The 13,213-nt window shown below is 31.9% G+C and overlaps 1 long non-coding RNA gene across 1 annotated transcript; it reads right to left on the bottom strand.

Annotated features, from left to right (window-relative positions):
* Positions 1-742: 742 nt before the first annotated feature.
* LOC107871075 lies at positions 743-5,683 on the bottom strand. The gene is made up of 2 exons (XR_001674603.2): positions 5,086-5,683; positions 743-2,130 (listed from the first exon to the last, which is right to left on the bottom strand). It is a non-coding gene; the product is annotated as an uncharacterized LOC107871075 (long non-coding RNA).
* Between the last annotated feature and the right edge of the window lie 7,530 nt (positions 5,684-13,213).

The raw sequence follows: 13,213 nt of genomic DNA, 5'->3' as shown, positions 1-13,213 counted from the left end.
AAAATGTCACATCTCAATTGGAAAGTGGTTGCATGTGCGTCTGTTATGGTCTTCATACCCACACTTGCCACAACGATTTGATGTTGATGAAAATTTTCCCTACTTTTCTCTTTTCTACCTTTCTTGGGTCTTCCTGGTGGGCATTTATATTTTGTAGGCAAAATCACCTCTTCTAACACCTCCGGTGATACATGCCAACCTCGTTTATCGGGCATTGAACACAGCGACATTTCATAAGTCTTCACCAGTGCCTCCTTCCTGTAGTAATCTGAATAGTATGGCTTCATTTTCTTTACATGTTCGCTTTTCAAAATTGGCAAAATTGGCAGTTCACGAGCCTCAACAAGACGAGAGTTGATACATTCTGCAATGTTGGGTCATCATCCTCTCCCTATTTATTGGAGCATGAACTCACGACCACTTTACAAATCCAACATTTTCCAAATATACCTTAACTCTATTATCAATCTTTCCCACTTTACACATAGGCTCATCAAAATCATCCAACTTGTACGCTTTAGCCATGTCGAAAAATTCACCGGTCATTTTGTCCTTGCTCTTTCTATAATTCATGCAGGCATTGTTCCAAAGATGCCAAATACAAGCAAAATATGGTATACATGGATAGACCACACTAACCGCCTTGATTATGCTTTCATGTTTATCAAAAACAACACACATATTATCACGCTCACTGAAAGCACACTTAAATTGCTGGAAAAACTACGTCCAGGATGAATCATTCTCAGAATCTACAATCCCATACGCAAGCAGTAATATATGTCTTGATACATAATATCAAACAATTATTATGTCTAACTTATATAACAATTACCATCATTTGTAAGAAAAATATAAATCACTACGTGCAATATCTGCTCCATTAAGTGTGCTAGCTGAAACGAATGTTCCCTGATATGGTCCTCTCATGTGACTTCTGTCTACTACCACAACAAGCCTACAATACCCAAATCCCCTAATAAAAGGTTGTAGTATCCTTATATGTGAATTGGGATAAATAGAATTCAACATGTATACGTAGGTGGGCATTTTCTCATATCCGTCAGCCGATCGCCCTCTCAATATCTTTAAAACACGTTCTTTAGCACGCCACGCCTTCATGTAATCATGTCCAAACCAAGTTCCCCTTTTATATCTTCAATAATGTCGCTTGAGGTGACTATTCTTTTGTAGTTCACCAATTTTGGAGCTGTTATTCCAGCTACAAAGGCAACGGTTGCATGCTGCTGCTCAACCACTCTGTCCATTATTGAGCAGGTGCGTTCATCGTTGAAGGTACATACTATAAATGTATCAGTACCATGCTTACAGAATGCCTTGAATATCCAACTACATTCCGGCGATTTGCACAGCAAGACATAACTAAAATATACGTCAAAAAAATAAATTGCCAATATGAAGTTACGTTAATCTGTTTATATATGAATCACCATATAAGACTACTTCAATCAAAAAATGAGCCAACTAACCAATGAATAAACAGTCAACAAGAATCACAAATATGAACTTAATTTGTTATTCTTTTTTATTATATGAATCACAAGACATATGAATAACCTATTTTTTTCAATCTGTTTATATGAATCACCATTTATATGAATATCCAAGTGCATGAATAACCAGTTATATGAATCACCATTTATATGAATATGCACTTACAAGAATAATTAGTTATTTGTATCACTTATATGAATCACATGTTATTTGCATCACCAGTTACATAAATCATCATTTATATGAATCACTAATTACATGAATTATCAGTTACATTAATCACCAACATAAAAAAACAGTTATATGAATAACCTACTATATGAATCAACAATTAACTAATATACAAATGTATCACTACAGCTTCCAGATGTATCAAATTGCAAATTAAATCAAAAATTGTTATTGAAAAATTAAAACCAAACCTCTACTTGTCAGATCTCTCAGCTCTGAAATTGAACTTGTGCTTTATTGCATAGTTACGCATTACCAAGACAAGTTTAGCTTTGTTTTTGTACTTTTGGTTCACCTTTAAGACACTATTATAGCAATCACTTATCAGTTCTTCACCACCTACATTAATAACTGGCAGAGATCCAACAGTACCAATTGCAGCAACTGCAAGTTCAGACAGCTCAACAAAATCATAACACTCAATTGTCATATCATCCGCGTTAAATCATCATTGTCAATTACAATTTCACTCATTGTAATACATGGTGGATACTTTCCGAATACAGTTTTAGCTTTTAAAATCAGAATAAAAATTTTCACAGTCATATCATTATGAATCTCCAACGCTGATGAATTGCCTTGAACAACGTATTTGGCATGAATTCTTTTCAGAGATACGTCAATTTTCAATTGAATTAATATGGTGTTCATTAAATCACGGTATGATATTTTTTCATGAATTACAATACCATCGACCCGATAGTTATCGTACCTTGTTTTAGAAACCCATTCCCCAGAGTGACGCAACAACACAGTAACGAGTTCCATTGAAGAAATTCAGAAATTTAAGATGTAATTTCGATTTTTTTGTTCCAAGATTGAAAAACTTTGAGCTTCTAGTCTAGCTTGCTTCAATATTGAACTGTTGTAAAGTGGAATTGCGTTTTTAATAGTTTTGGCGAGATTTGCGTTGTTAAAATCAGAGAAAATCCGTTGCTTCCTTAAATAACTCCCTGATTTGTTTCATATGTATCCCTTTTAAATATGTATCACCACTTAACATATGTATCACCATTTCAAAATTCCAGGATAGGATGTAATTAGTAAAATAAACAGAATTTTATGTAATATTACTTAAAGTATCAGGGATTTATGTAAGTTACTCTTTTTTTAAACACTTGTTGGATCCTTTTTCTCATACACCTCCAATGTATATAGGCATAATATATAAACATGTTCTTTAACTAGACCTCAAATCACATCTATGAGCTCTATCTTGGGGTGTGCACAAGTAGACACTTAAACTTGTATAAAATTGATCAAGTAAACACAGATGTTCTATGTGACATAATACACTTAGGATGCCATGTAGGACAAGAATTGGCTAAGTAGGATGCCACATAGGACATTTGAGTTTACTTGTTCAACTTTATACAAATTTATGTACCTATTTGTTCACACCCAAAGTTGGAGGTCATAGTTGTGATCTGAGGTCAAGTTAAAGAGAATGTTTATGTATTATGCCTTTATATATTATGTATACTGATGTATACTGATGAATAACTCCTTGGGACTAGGCTCGTCTCGAGAAAATGGGCCTCCTTGGCCCATGTTGAGGAAGTTGGAAAGTAAGCGAGTCCAAGAGGACTCAAACCAAGGTTACATGCCAAAAAAATATATATAAGAAATAATATCTAGTCTAAAATAAGCGTTTGGCAAAAAGATAACATGAAGTGTAACCAAAAAAATGATTAAATAGGTAAGTAAAGGATGTATTCATGTTGAGTTATAAAAAGAAAATACGTGTGCAGTTGGAAGATCCAAATAACAGTGAAAAAGTCAAACATTAAATACTCCAAAAATCTCACATTTTAATTGATCAAATGTTGTATTTGTGAACATGAAGACACATTTCAGAGGGAAAAGAGAAAGAATCATGATTACTGACTATCATCAACACTCCTAGTCAACTTAAAACAAACACATGAAGACATGAAAATAAATAGGAACTCAAACCCCCACAAAGACGAGTGATTTGAATTAAATGAGATCAACAAGCAAACTTTTTATAACAAAACTAACCCATGACGAGGATTTGCAACTAATCTTATCTCACAATCAAAAGGAAGAGAAATTACGATCTTGCAATCCAGACAACTAATCTAAACTGAGAGACAATCTTTGAGAAACTTATATTATACCACGCATGAGATTGTTTTTTCAGGGTTTCAGAGAATCAAGAACAAGATTTTGTCCTTTCACTGGTTCGCAATACCCATCTATAGTATTTCATAGCTCTATAAAGTATTTCAAGAAAACTAAGAAAAGATATAGGGAAGAAACTTGACAGAATATGAAGAGAGAGAAAAATAAAGGCAGTCTAGAAACTAAATAAAGCAAAGAAAAAGGGAAAAGGCTATCTGAAAAAAATAAAGCAAATAGAAAAGGGACAAAGTAAACTGGAACCAAATAAAGCAAATAGAAAAGGGGAAAGCAAACCGAAAGCAAACAAAGCCTCAACCCTGAAGGTAAGCAAATAATTTAGGCTTGTCAAATAACCCAACATGCTCTCTAAAGCAAAGTTTCCAACTTGACTTACTTACTCACTTTTTAAATAAAAACTGAAGCTTGAAATAGAGTTGTCATGGACGGAACATGCTCATTTTTAATCTTTACATTCACCTGTCCTCAAGTCCATTTTAACACTGAGATGAAAAAAACAGCAAAGGGACTTGAGCATTGAAGTAACAGCTTTTCAGCAAAAACTGAAACCTTAAGTCATCCCTATCCTTTCCTTGACAAGTTCAAGAGAGCTTTTACATGTCAAGCAAATCATATAGGGATTTTTGGATTATTCCATTGTTCCCATTAACATTGAGAGTGAAGGGAACTTGTGAGTGGTCCTAAGACTCAAGGAAAGCAGAACAACAAGACAACTCTATGAAAAACTCAAATAAACATGGAATCTTGAATAAACCGGATATGCGAAAACTAGACTAGGATATATAATCCATTACTAGAAGAATAACAAAGAAGCAAAATCACTTGACCACAATAAATTCAAAACTAAAACAGTCATGAGAAATAAAACACACAACTTAATAGCATGATTCAAACTATCAAAGCTTTAAAAGTTAATATTAACAAAGAAAAATAGGGGTATTATCAACGCAACATCTTCATTTTTACTTAATGAGGCTTATACTATCAAAATAATAGGAAAGAAACATCAAAATCCTAGGTTCTACAGCATAAAACTACCATCTACAAGAAAATGTGGAATTCCAACATCACTAATACTATTAACACTACAAAAAGAGAGAGAACTAAAGAGTTACTACAATAATAACAAAACAAAAACAGAACTACAACAAGAGAAGAAAAGAAATGAGGGGTTACCTTTCTTAGAGAAGAAAACCAGGACTCTAAGTCGTCGTTAAAATCCTTTAACCACCGCCATAACACCACTTTTAATTGAAACTCTAGGCTCAAAGGAGTCTTATATGAATTCTGATAAAATGGTAAACTAGAGGAAAATCTTTAGCTCAAAATTCCCTTTTGCTCGATAATTCTGATCTTCAAGGCTTCTTGTTCAAAAGTTTTTCCAACCATCAAGACTTGGTTTTCACCAAAATAGAATAGGTATTTATAGAACAAGATTCATGGTTGAGTTTTGACTGCAGTCCATGTGGGAGAGGGGATTTTAAGGGGTATTTTGAGAATTTTAGATGAGGATAAGGATGAACTAAAAATTGTACCAATTTGGTAGAAAATAAAAAATTGAGTGGATAATAGTTTGGTGTTTTATCGAATCTTTTGGAGTACACCTTCTTATTCTACGCACGCCTCTCACGTATGGAGTTGGAGAGAGACGAGAGAACGAGGGTTGGCATTACTCTTGGTTTTAAGAAGGTTGTCATTTGGGGAGGACAAGATGGGCATTTTGGTTTTGCTATTGTCTTCTGGGGAAGCTGTTGTTTGTTGTCGTTGTTTGCTATGCTTTTGGGCTTATCGGAGATTAGGAATAAGTGTAAACAACATAAATCTCCTAATTAATAAAATTAATTACATAAATTTGTCTTATTTTCTCTTTTTCAAATTTTGGAAAGATACTTATATATTTGGCCAATTATTATATATAGGTCGAATGTATGATGAAATAATTAGTCCTAAATTTAAGATAATTAAAATCATTAATTATTTTACAGTTTCCTAAGTAACGACAATAATTAGCTAACATTAACTCGTTTATGGATAAAACTAGTAATTGATATTTGAATTTTAAAACTTTTCTTAAACGTCAATTTTTTTTTTGTAATCTTGGATTCAAGATCTGGAAAGCAAAAAGCAACCAATTTCTTCTACATACGTTCTTCAATACTACTAAAATTAATATGAATATCCTCATATTGCTGCGACATTCTGGAAATTGGAAGTCAGAAATTAGTTAAGAGTCATACAAAAGTGACGCAATAATTATTTTGGAAAGTATTGTTTTCTTGAAATTGGTTTCTACGATCGCCATGAAATTGGGTATCGACGAAGTACGTAAAAAAATTGAAGTTAAATATGTGGTTGAAGGAAATTCTTCTCCAATTGTCATAAGAAACAATAATGGAGTGAGGGTTTAGTTGAGTTGAAGAAACAATTTTCTGGATTGATTAATTTTCCGCTTTGTATTTCAACTTTTGATAAATCTAATAGTGAAATAGAGTTTGATAAAGAAACAGGTATTGTATTGTGTATTGAGGATAGTGAATATGATTCGATTGCGTTAACGGTTGTTGAAATGGATAATCAGTATGCTTTATATGTTCCTGAAATTGAAGTGAAAAACTTTATTACTGATTGTAAGAACACCGAAATAATGGTGAATCTGGTTTACAAGTATAAGCAAACTCTTGTTTCAGTAATGGCAAGACATGCAATAGCTAATGGCTTCAATACCAAAGCGAAATGATCCGATAAAAAAAGGTATGATGTAAAAGTGTCAATTTCATTTGCTGAGCTTATAATGTATGGTAATTTGTTTTTTGAGGTTTTGAAGAAGTGTTTGTTCTTATGTTGGTTCGTTTGTTGCGGTAGCTCATAAATATACGAATGTATAATGTGTTATTATACATGCTTGCAAATGTATTATGAATCTGTTTTAGTCAATGCAATGTATGATAAAATGGTTTATAATATTCTGAAGTTGCTTGTGTTTTATAGTTGGATTTTATATTGAAATATGAATGTATAATATTTGATTATACATTTAGAGAAATGTATAATGTAGCTGGGGTAGTTCCAGGATTTGCATTTTTTTCTATCTATTTTTATTTGTAATATTATGTTTATTACATTGACTCAGTTTTTATGTATTGATGCAGCTATGTACTGATTTGTCATAACAAATATTGCAAGTGGTTCTTGAAGGCGTCTTGTATGAATGAATCGGAATTATTTGTGATAAAAATATTTGATTCAGAGCATACTTGTAGTCTTAGCGATAGAGTGTTGAATAATGTGGTTGCGACAAAAATTTTTATGAGTGAATTCACAGCTCCAAAATTAATCAATCATAAGAGAATACATACCCTCACAGACATTATTGAAGAAATGAAGGTTGTTTACAGAGTTGATATTAATTACATGAAAGCCTGGCACGCAAAAGAGAAGGCGATTGCGATGCTTAGAGGTGGACCAGTAGATGGATATAGAAAAATACCCCGTTATATCTATATGCTAAACTAAGTGTATCCGCAATCGCACATTTGGAAGCATAAGGCAGTAGATAACGAGTTTAAATACTTGTTTATTGTCTTGCATCCCATGATAAGGGGTTTTGAATTTTGTAGACCTGTTGTAGTTATTGACGGGGCTCATTTAAGCGGCCCATAAGAAGGAACCTTTCTATCTGCAAGCACAGTAGATGGTGCAGGTATTGTGCGTTCCAGTTTTATTATACAGTTTTATTGTTATGGTTTTTAATATGTATTATATGAACTTATACATTGATGCTTTATGTATGATAATTCATAGAGATGCTAAAATTAGCACCTTTATCATTGACATTTTTTTTCCATTATTTTCCTTGTTTCTTTTATATTTAGGTTGTATTCAGCCATTAGCTTATGGTGTTGTTGATTCGGAGAATGACAATGCGTGGACTTGATTTTTTCAATAGTTTAGAGAGGCATTTGATGAACGAGACAACATGTGTGTTGTATATAAAAGGTGTAAGCATTTTTTATCCTAATGTCCCTCATCTAGCATGTATTTGACATTTATGGGAAAACGTTTGCACCCATTTTAGAAAAAGCAAAGATAGACTTAGTGGCCTATACTATTCCATGGCTAAAGCTTATAGAAAAGAAGAATTTGATTATATTATGTCAAAGGTTGCTAAGGTTGATGAAAGAGTTAAGGAATATCTGGAGAATGTTGGGTATGAAAAATGGTCTCGATGTCACTCGCCTATAAATAGAGATAGAATGATGAACTCTAAATAGCCGAATGTATTAACAGTTGTTTGGTTGAGGCTAGAAAACTTCCTATTTTAGGTTTCCTTGAAAAAGTTAGAATTTTATTTACCGCTTGAAATTGTAAGAACAACAAAATTGCATCTTACACCAATACAACTCTTGGGAGAAGGTTTGAAGAAATACTGACTCTTAATGGGGTTAAAGATTTACGGATGACGGTATGTATTAGAATAATTATGTAACAGAAACTTTATTTTCCATTGATTATATTTTCTTATTTTATCATCTGTATTAAATATGCGTTTTCTAATAGGTTAAGCTAGCAGATAGTTATCTTTATTGTGTATATGATTCGGGATGGAGGTACATTATCGATATTAAGTGTGACACGTGCAACTGCGGTTGGTATCAAATTAATGAAATGTCATGTCCACACGAAATTGCCGTATTAAAAAGTAAAAATATAGATGTAAAGGATTATGGTCGTTATTGCTCTGAATTGTACAGGCCAAACACCATAGTCAAGACATATAAACTCCCGATAGTTCCAATGCCAGACAAGAAGAATTGGAATGTTCTAGGTTTTGTTGATGATGAAGAAATTTTGCCACCCAAATATAGAAAACCGTCTGGTAGGCCAAAAAAAAAGGAAGGCATTTGAAATCAAGTGAATCATTGTCTTCAAGTTCAAACCATTGCGGTAAATGCGGACAAGCCGGTCACAAATGGAGAACGTGCGGTTTCTTCTCAAAGGACTCATGATGAAGATAATATGTTTTCTATATGCTGATGCTTTGAATGGTTTTATTTGTATAAATATTTTTATTAGTTTTTGTTGGAATGCTGGAACAACTAATATTAAGCTGTTTAATTGCTATTTGATTTTCACTTCTTTAATTAATGTTTTATACTATAAGAACAATTTGAAGCATTTTTCATATATCATATTTCGTAATCGTATAACTTGTAGTTATAACTGATGGGTATATTTAGTATGTAACCTGGGAACTATTATAGTAATCAATTTGTTGAAACATAAGTTGTAGCAAACTGTTATACATTAATAGTTAATGTGTAAGGAATGTATGATATAGCGTTATACCTTGTTTAAGTATATTATGTTAGACAGAAAAAAATGTCATTTAACTGACTTCTTTAAAAAAAAAACAGCACATGAATCATGTTTTATGTGTATGATTACACATGATACGTTTATGTAAAATATATGATGTTCATTTACGAATGTATAATATTAGATTATACATTTGTATCAATGTATGAAATAGTATCATACTTTATAAAATGTATTGTGTAAACTATTTTTGTAATTTTTTTCAAGAAAAATCATATGACAACATGTATTATGTTATATAATAAATATATTTAAATGTATTAGACATTATTTCAATGTATTTTTAACTTATAAGAAAATGTACATCACAGTAAAAATATAATGTGATCAAATACAATATCAGTTTAATTTTATATTTATTTCTACACGTTTAAAAAAATGAAAGGCAAACTCAATATCTACCAAGAATTAGTTGATAACATTGCAGTAGCGTGTTAGTAACTGCAAATCATTTTTTCAAAAATAAGAAGACATCCATAAAATGTGCATTAACACCAAGAAAGTAATTTTGGAATTGTTTAACATCAACCACAAAACTAAGAATTAGTTCTTTCAATGCTGACTATTATAAAACAATGCTACTCTAAAGTAAAAATTGCCCTTGCATTAATTTCTTCGAGAACACTATTCCTTGACCGAGGCGGATCACCATTATCACTCGTGTACCCTTCATTTGCTTTTTCCACTCCGTAATGCCACAACAATGAAGCATATCAGGTATGTTGAATTTTAGCATCAAACCCACATGAATGAACTTGCTTCCCTTCACTTAATATTTCTGCATAGGCACACACAAAGATGCCATGGTCCGTGATTTCAAAAAATAAAAAATGAAATAATAATTAGTAGATTACTTATAACATCGTTACACATGAAAATAAACTATAATTTACTTACAAACTGTTAGACGCTTGTTGTGGGATGTTTTGAATATAGTCAACATCAAATGAAATTTCATTGACAAGACCAGTTTGCTGAGCAAACTTCCCTTTGTACGCTTCAAATGTTGGCCAGTCAGTTCGCTCGGTCTTTTTATAAATGTCATTGTCTGGCAAGTAAGTAGGCAGCATCATTGCAAGCTTTTGTATTTCGATTGTTGGTTCCTTTTTTCTTTTACTTGACAATGAGTCATACACACTTATCACTCTTTTCTTTGAGACAATCACAACCAATACCCAGTGAAATTCTTTTCCATAGTTAATTGGAACATATACCTCATACACCATGTACCATGGTAACCCAACAGGAGTACAAAATCCATGAATTATATTTGCAATAGCATCTTCATTCTTAGCCACCACAATTAATTCTGCATAGTCTTGTTGCGTGGATAGCTCAACTGCCAGTTCCACTGGATAATATCGCGTATGTTTCTTATCAACATATGTATTAAAGAAGCAGCTAGTCATTGTATATCTATAATTATCATCCAGCTAAAGCTTTGATTCTTTGTCAAGCGGTAGAAGATCACATCTAAATGCTACACGTGAAAATAGGGTAACAAAGTAAAAATCATTTAAAGAAATCAGTAGCTTTATTATTTGTTGTTTAAAGTTAGTAAAATGCAATGAAGCATGCAGGGCTGACACATACATGTATGATATATAGTTATACATCCTTAAATTTGATAGATTTTATATTTCAGGGATGGATGTAATAAAAATTTAACTAACCCATAATTAAAACATAGATGATATGGTGTTAATATGATGTTTCTAACAATAACTAGTGTTACATGTTATTATACATGACATGTTGATTAAAGTTGGATATCTAGTAATGGTAAATACAAAATTTATGATATCGTATTATACATTAGTTCACATGTATGATAAACATTTGATTATGTTAGGTCATGTTAGCACAATATGCTAAAATGTACAAAATATAATACAACATTGAACCTAGAATATTGCTATTTCAGATTACATTTCAAAATTAAACTTCAAAAAAATTTAAAGCATATTGTAAAAGTAACAGAAGCTGTAAGTTGTCAGATTTATGTTTAGGTGTTGTAGAAAATTAACTATCAGCAAAAGCACTTATGATATAGATCATATTTAGATTAAGTTACCTCATCATTCCAGCGTGTCTTGCGTTTGGTCATCAAGTAAAATCTATTCTTGGACTGTAGGTGTGCAACGACAAAGTTCAATTGTGGGTAACCTAATTTTGAAGCATTTATTCGATAGTGGTTGTCCGTTTCTTTCCTGGAAAATCATCATTGATTACACATCACAAATATTTATGATGAGATAGTATTGTTAAAAAAAAGAATACCAAATTTCTTACTTGGCAGAATGAGTTTTCAGTAATCCTACGACAATTCACTGGGAGTAATCGATCATCAATTCGTTTGGCAAATCTTGGTTAATGGTGTACCCATCAAAAGCATACTTTAGATTCTCCTCTTTATCAGAATCGCCCGCATCCTTAGAGCCAGAATCATACTTTATAATATATGGTGACCTAAAAACCCTGGACTTCTTTCTTTCCTTTTTGACAGGTGCTTTTGCTTTTGTTGCTTCAAGCTCCTAAACTTGAGCATCAAGGAAATCAAGTGGAATCTGACTGTCCGAAAGGTCCCATTGACTTTCGGTCATTTTATTTAAAGCACCAACATCTAATGACTTTGTAGTCGAAGGCGTTGAAAAAATAAATAAGATTGAATCTACAGTTACCTGAATTGAATTAGTTATTGTCCCACCAACTTCATCCTATATGAACATATAAGCATGTGTAATGTATAAATACAATATCTGAATGTATAAATATATTAATGCTTACTACATTTATGTCTAAAGTGAATGATACTTGTTATTACATATTACATTAAACGTAATTCCATACATATAATGTTATTCATCCATTTATACAGAATAATTAGTAATCTGGAACTATTATCTTTGCACTAAAAACACCAGTGCATAATCAACAATCTTTAGTACAATTGGTTAATGTCCTTTGACCAAAAAAGCATTTTGTAGTAGATAATACATACACAAATTACCATAATGAACTTGTTTAAATAATGAGTTATCAGGAAATCATGATCACCCAATGTGCATCAAGTGTAAAACTACTTGTTAAGAGAACTACTGCACAACAATGTTAGAAATCATGAAAGCATCAATATCCTAAAAATTTGATATGCACCAGAGAAACATTCAGTCCCATTATGTACCTTTACCAGGTCGAACATGTAGATAGATATATTTTGTAATAAAAAATTAATATTAGGGATCAAAAAATACCTGCACATCTTTCATATCAGTACATTCCTATTTTTTCAAATCCACTTCATAACCATCTTCTTTAGTGGTTATATTCACATCTTATATGAAATAACAATTATCGTGTGTGATCAGTTATTGCAAGTAAGAGAAAAAAGATGGAAATGAAGATTTATACCTGTGATAAAAAATTTCTATCTGTAATGGGTGCATATGCATGTATAAATCTATTGCTTACATATCATATGTTTGTACAAGGTAAAGCATTCTATGATCCTCACTTGAATAAACATAACATGTATGTATGTGTTAGGTGATTCACAAATGATGTTATATCAGTAATAACATAAATATGTATGATGATATTCATAAACTACATGCTTTATATCCAAGAAACTGTTTGTATGTTGAATGTATAACTCTTCTTTATACTTTCAATTGAATGTTTTATGAACATTTAACTGCCCAAGTATGAAGAAGTTAATAGGTTCTACATGTGTATAGAAGTATTTTGTAGTAGTTAAGTAATATTAGGGACAAAAATATACCGGAAAATCTTCTACATTCGGAATGTTCTGTTTTTCCAATTCATCATCTCTACCTTCTGCTTCATAGGCCATAATCTCATCCTATTAGTTATGCGATAATTATCATCATCTAATTTGCATGAAAATAAAAATTTGTAGTTATTAAGA

The sequence above is a fragment of the Capsicum annuum genome, unplaced genomic scaffold (genome assembly GCF_002878395.1).
Source record: "Capsicum annuum cultivar UCD-10X-F1 unplaced genomic scaffold, UCD10Xv1.1 ctg995, whole genome shotgun sequence".
Classification (NCBI taxonomy): Eukaryota; Viridiplantae; Streptophyta; class Magnoliopsida; order Solanales; family Solanaceae; genus Capsicum; species Capsicum annuum.
This window is presented reverse-complemented; position numbering and strand designations above follow the sequence as displayed.